The sequence below is a fragment of the Colletes latitarsis genome, unplaced genomic scaffold (assembly GCF_051014445.1).
Source record: "Colletes latitarsis isolate SP2378_abdomen unplaced genomic scaffold, iyColLati1 scaffold0007, whole genome shotgun sequence".
Classification (NCBI taxonomy): Eukaryota; Metazoa; Arthropoda; class Insecta; order Hymenoptera; family Colletidae; genus Colletes; species Colletes latitarsis.
Window position 1 is genome coordinate 1,231,019 of NW_027488367.1, and position 6,798 is coordinate 1,237,816.

The following is a 6,798-nucleotide window of genomic DNA, read 5'->3' on the forward strand; positions in this document are numbered from 1 at the left end:
CCTGCTTGGGGCGATTTGAAGCGCCAGGCCCGGCAGTCCGTGTTGCTCGCGTGGCAGGAGCGGCTGGCTCTGCCAACCGCGGGGCACCGGACTGTCGGGGCTGTTCGGCCACTCCTGAAGGAGTGGCTGGACAGAGGCCATGGCAGCCTCACCTACCGGCTGGCACAGGTATTTTCCGGGCATGGCAGCTTCGGAAGATACCTGTGCCGGATAGGGAAGGAGCCGACGGCGCGTTGCTGCCACTGCGACGCTGAGCAGGACACGGCGGATCATACCCTGGAGGTATGCCCCGCGTGGGAGGGGGAGCGCCGTGTCCTGGTCGGCGTCGTCGGGCGGGATGTCTCGCTGCCGGGCGTGGTGCGCGCCATGCTCGGCAGCGAGGAGAAGTGGAGGGCCGTGGCCTCCTTCTGCGAGAACGTAATGTTGCAGAAGGAGGCCGCGGGGAGGGAGCGCGAGCTTCAGCGGCGTGCTGAAGCGCGCGCTCGTGCGGTGGCCCGAGGTCGTCGCCCGGTCGCCAGGCGTCGCGGGCGGCCGCCTCGGCGTGGCGGATGACCTAGGCTGGGAGGGGGGTCCTGAGGGGACCCTCCTCCCGCCAGGCGGCGCCGGGTCGGATCGGTTGGGGGTAGGAGTGCCTCCCCCTACCGGTCCGACGCAAGGGGAGGCACCCTCGGCGGTCTGGTGCGGCCATGAACGCCCGGCCGCCGAGGGGTGGAAACGGGGTCGCGGGCGGTTGCGAGTTGGGGCTTGCAGCCGCCACTAAACGCGGCCCCGGGACGGATAGCGGCCGGATGGAGTGGCCCCGTCCCGCCGCTATGAGGCAGTGTGTCTACTGGGGGGACCGATTGTCCCCCCGGGGGATGGGCGCGAAAGCGCGGGCACGGGGAGGATACCGGAAGAATGCTTCGAGCGATTCCCGGTATCCTCCCAAAGCGTGCCGAAGGGTCACCGTGGGGTTTTTAGTGGGTAGGTCCCGCGCCTGTCGTTGTACGGGCGCGGGGAATCCCACACACCCCTCCCACCTCTCCCCAAGGAGGTGGGAGGGAGTCTTTCGAAGATTTTCCCCACGACAAAAAAAAAAAAAAAAAAAAAAAAAAAGTCCGCTCTGCTCCGAATCATCGCTCCGGCGTCAAAAATCGTCGTAGGACAAAAAATCGCCACCCTATCTTGCAGGAAAAAATCCGGGGAACACGATGGCGTCGTCAAAAGTGCAGGTCGTCGAGCTCGTTTTCGAGAAAAAAAAAAAGAAATTCTCAAAATTCGACAAAAAAATAAAACGATCAGTGGACCGTGTAGAGAATCTAAAACTGCATAAGAATCGTATAGACCAAAATTGGCGTTCACGTGCTCGTTTTTGAGAAAAAAGTTAAAAAAGCTCTCAAAATTCGAGATAAAAAAAAAAAAAACCGTCCACCAGGTAGCCAACGGTAAAGGGTACAAGTATCGTACGGGCGAAAACGAGCGTTACCGTGCTCGTTTTCGAGTTATTGACGAAAAACAGCCTGGAGCGATCGGTCCGGCGGTCGACGCGCGAAACTTTCTAAGTCCGCTCTGCTCCGAATCATCGCTCCGGCGTCAAAAATCGTCGTAGGACAAAATATCGCCACCCTATCTTGCAGGAAAAAATCCGGGGAACACGATGGCGTCGTCAAAAGTGCAGGTCGTCGAGCTCGTTTTCGAGAAAAAAAAAAAGAAATTCTCAAAATTCGACAAAAAAATAAAACGATCAGTGGACCGTGTAGAGAATCTAAAACTGCATAAGAATCGTATAGACCAAAATTGGCGTTGACGTGCTCGTTTTTGAGAAAAAAGTTAAAAAAGCTCTCAAAATTCGAGATAAAAAAAAAAAAACCGTCCACCAGGTAGCCAACGGTAAACGGTACAAGTATCGTACGGGCGAAAACGAGCGTTACCGTGCTCGTTTTCGAGTTATTGACGAAAAACAGCCTGGAGCGATCGGTCCGGCGGTCGACGCGCGAAACTTTCTAAGTCCGCTCTGCTCCGAATCATCGCTCCGGCGTCAAAAATCGTCGTAGGACAAAAAATCGCCACCCTATCTTGCAGGAAAAAATCCGGGGAACACGATGGCGTCGTCAAAAGTGCAGGTCGTCGAGCTCGTTTTCGAGAAAAAAAAAAAGAAATTCTCAAAATTCGACAAAAAAATAAAACGATCAGTGGACCGTGTAGAGAATCTAAAACTGCATAAGAATCGTATAGACCAAAATTGGCGTTCACGTGCTCGTTTTTGAGAAAAAAGTTAAAAAAGCTCTCAAAATTCGAGATAAAAAAAAAAAAAACCGTCCACCAGGTAGCCAACGGTAAATGGTACAAGTATCGTACGGGCGAAAACGAGCGTTACCGTGCTCGTTTTCGAGTTATTGACGAAAAACAGCCTGGAGCGATCGGTCCGGCGGTCGACGCGCGAAACTTTCTAAGTCCGCTCTGCTCCGAATCATCGCTCCGGCGTCAAAAATCGTCGTAGGACAAAATATCGCCACCCTATCTTGCAGGAAAAAATCCGGGGAACACGATGGCGTCGTCAAAAGTGCAGGTCGTCGAGCTCGTTTTCGAGAAAAAAAAAAAGAAATTCTCAAAATTCGACAAAAAAATAAAACGATCAGTGGACCGTGTAGAGAATCTAAAACTGCATAAGAATCGTATAGACCAAAATTGGCGTTCACGTGCTCGTTTTTGAGAAAAAAGTTAAAAAAGCTCTCAAAATTCGAGATAAAAAAAAAAAAAACCGTCCACCAGGTAGCCAACGGTAAACGGTACAAGTATCGTACGGGCGAAAACGAGCGTTACCGTGCTCGTTTTCGAGTTATTGACGAAAAACAGCCTGGAGCGATCGGTCCGGCGGTCGACGCGCGAAACTTTCTAAGTCCGCTCTGCTCCGAATCATCGCTCCGGCGTCAAAAATCGTCGTAGGACAAAATATCGCCACCCTATCTTGCAGGAAAAAATCCGGGGAACACGATGGCGTCGTCAAAAGTGCAGGTCGTCGAGCTCGTTTTCGAGAAAAAAAAAAAGAAATTCTCAAAATTCGACAAAAAAATAAAACGATCAGTGGACCGTGTAGAGAATCTAAAACTGCATAAGAATCGTATAGACCAAAATTGGCGTTCACGTGCTCGTTTTTGAGAAAAAAGTTAAAAAAGCTCTCAAAATTCGAGATAAAAAAAAAAAAACCGTCCACCAGGTAGCCAACGGTAAACGGTACAAGTATCGTACGGGCGAAAACTAGCGTTACCGTGCTCGTTTTCGAGTTATTGACGAAAAACAGCCTGGAGCGATCGGTCCGGCGGTCGACGCGCGAAACTTTCTAAGTCCGCTCTGCTCCGAATCATCGCTCCGGCGTCAAAAATCGTCGTAGGACAAAAAATCGCCACCCTATCTTGCAGGAAAAAATCCGGGGAACACGATGGCGTCGTCAAAAGTGCAGGTCGTCGAGCTCGTTTTCGAGAAAAAAAAAAAGAAATTCTCAAAATTCGACAAAAAAATAAAACGATCAGTGGACCGTGTAGAGAATCTAAAACTGCATAAGAATCGTATAGACCAAAATTGGCGTTCACGTGCTCGTTTTTGAGAAAAAAGTTAAAAAAGCTCTCAAAATTCGAGATAAAAAAAAAAAAAACCGTCCACCAGGTAGCCAACGGTAAATGGTACAAGTATCGTACGGGCGAAAACGAGCGTTACCGTGCTCGTTTTCGAGTTATTGACGAAAAACAGCCTGGAGCGATCGGTCCGGCGGTCGACGCGCGAAACTTTCTAAGTCCGCTCTGCTCCGAATCATCGCTCCGGCGTCAAAAATCGTCGTAGGACAAAATATCGCCACTCTATCTTGCAGGAAAAAATCCGGGGAACACGATGGCGTCGTCAAAAGTGCAGGTCGTCGAGCTCGTTTTCGAGAAAAAAAAAAAGAAATTCTCAAAATTCGACAAAAAAATAAAACGATCAGTGGACCGTGTAGAGAATCTAAAACTGCATAAGAATCGTATAGACCAAAATTGGCGTTGACGTGCTCGTTTTTGAGAAAAAAGTTAAAAAAGCTCTCAAAATTCGAGATAAAAAAAAAAAAAACCGTCCACCAGGTAGCCAACGGTAAGCGGTACAAGTATCGTACGGGCGAAAACGAGCGTTACCGTGCTCGTTTTCGAGTTATTGACGAAAAACAGCCTGGAGCGATCGGTCCGGCGGTCGACGCGCGAAACTTTCTAAGTCCGCTCTGCTCCCCCTCAGGGGCTGCCAGCCTTTCAGCTGCAGTACGGGCTTAACGAACCCGGGGTACCCGAGTCATACACACACCGTAAGCCTCCTGTTGGTCGTCACAACGACCCATTCGCAATTCCCTATTGGTTTTGTGAATGGTACGTGACGGCAGGAGGAACGGGGGTCTTGGCTTAACCGCCTGGGCCACGAGTATGGCGACTCTATAAAATCGCCCTCCAATCCTAAGCTATGGTGCGCGGCGATGGGATGCATGGTTGGGGGAGAAGGCCCAATCCCAAGCGACCACCTCCGGGGAACCTGCCGAACCCCCGGAGTATTAGGCTTACCCGGGTAAGGCGGCTCTGCCCGGGTGGACCTTTATTTCCGACCATCTCGTGGGACTATTATGGACACAGAAAATAAAATGGGGATGGGGCGGGTTTTGTCGGTTGGGGAGGACGGAGACGGGGTTGGGGTTAGGGTGGCGGCGCTCGCGCCCCACTCAGCGCCAGGTCCGGCTTCGTGGAGGGTGGAGGAGGACGACGAGACGGCGTCGGTCTCGTCCTTCTCCTCCAGCACGAGCCACATAGGCTCTAAGAGGAAGAGGACGGGGCAGGCCGTCGTCGAGGTGGGCGGGACGATGAGCCCGTCGGTGAGGCTGAGTTGCCTCAGGGACGAGGTGACCGAGGAGATATCGGAGAGGATCTCCTCGTCCCTGAGGCGGGTGGAGAAAGTCGCCGCTGCCTGCGCCTTTAAGGGGCAGAAAAGCGGTGGCGCGGAGGCCCTGAAGGCCGCGGCGGAGGAAATGAGGGAGGCAGCGCGGGAGCTCAGAGGGCGGAACGCCCGTCTGCAGCTCCTGTTGGAGGAGGAGCGACAGGGGAGGAGGAGGGCAGAGGCGCTGTGGAACAGCGCGGCCCTCCCTCCCATCCTCCCTCCTCCTCCACCGCCGCGTCCCTCGGCGGAGGTAAATAAACGGGGTGCGGCGGCAGTGGTGCGGGGCACCGCGGGCCCCTCCACCCGCACTCCGCCCGTGAAGAAGTCCCCGTCCTCCTCAGAAGACGATCTTCTGAGGAGGATTGGGGACATGATTGATGGCAAGCTGGCCGCCTTCCGGGAGGAACTCCTCGCCGGAAGAGCGGTCAGCAGGAAGGCGGTGCCTCCCCGACCTGTTCCGGTACAGTCGGGGAAGGCAAAGAAGGGCGGAGTGAAGGCTCCGCCCAGCGTTGCGGCACCAGGGCCCCGGGTCGCGACCCCCAAGGGGGGTGGTGTACCCGTGGTCGCGGTGGTCGCGTCCTCCACAGCACCCTCCCAAGGGGGGGTGGCATGGAGTGAGGTGGTGGGGCGGAAGGCGAAGCGGGCGGCGAGGAAGGCCTCGCAACCGCAGCCTCCGCCTCCGCCGCCGGCGGCCAAGGTAAAGGCCGCGAAGGTCGGGAAGGCACGACCAGGTCGTCCCCCAAAAACGGCAGCGGTGACGCTGACCGTTGCGCAGGGGGGCGACCTGACCCTCGCGGAGGCGATGCGGCTCGCCAGGGAGAATATCTCCCTGGAAGAGCTGGGCATCGCCTCCGTGAGGGCGAAGAGGGCCGTGACCGGGGGTCTCTTGCTGGAGATCCCCGGTGCAGAAGGCGGCGCGAAGGCGGATCGTCTCGCCCAGAGGCTCCGGGAGCAGCTGGGCGAGCGAGGTGTCCGGGTCGCCCGGCCCACGAAGCGCACGGAGATGCGCATTTGTGGGCTGGACGACTCGGTCAGCGCACAGGATGTGTCCCGTGCCCTTGCGAGGGCGGGGGACTGTCCTGTGGAGGACCTGCGGATCGGAGAGATCCGCAGGTCGCCCTCCGGCCTCGGGTCGGTGTGGGCCCGGTGCCCCCTCTCCGCCGCCCGTAAGGTGGCGGAATCCGGGAGGGTGTTGGTGGGGTGGGTTTCGGCGCGAGTGGAAATCCTCGCGCCGCGCCCGCTCCAGTGTCACCGCTGCCTCGAATTGGGGCACGTGAGGCAGTGGTGCACCTCGCCGGTGGACCGCAGCGGTCAGTGTTACCGCTGCGGTGCCAAAGAGCACCGTGCGAGCCAGTGCTCGGCGGCCCCCCACTGCCCGTTGTGTGCGGACATGGGGAGGCCAGCCGATCACAGGGTGGGGAGCAAGAAGTGCTCCCCCTCCTCCCGGAAGGAGAGGAAGAGGCGGGCTGCACCGGCTCCGGTGCCGAGGGCGGTGGCATCGTCCTCCATGGAGGTGGACGGTGCTACGGGGACGGACGGCCGGGAGGAGGCTGGCGCGGCCATTAATTAATGCCGCCCCGCCTCCTCCTCCAGGCCAACCTCAACCACTGCCGCGCGGCACAGGACTTGATGTCCCAAGTCCTCGCGGAGTGGGGGGTTGGCCTGGCGGTCGCCGCCGAGCCGTACCGCGTCCCTGATCACCCTCATTGGGTGGGCGACGCGGACGGCTTGGTGGCGACGGTATGGGGAGGGGGCGACGGGTCCCCACCGTTCTCCTTGTTGGAGCGCGGTCGGGGATTCGTCGCCGTGGACTGGGGGGGAGTCGCTGTGGTGGGGTGCTACATTTCGCCCCGTAGCGGTCACGCTGCGTTCGAGCTG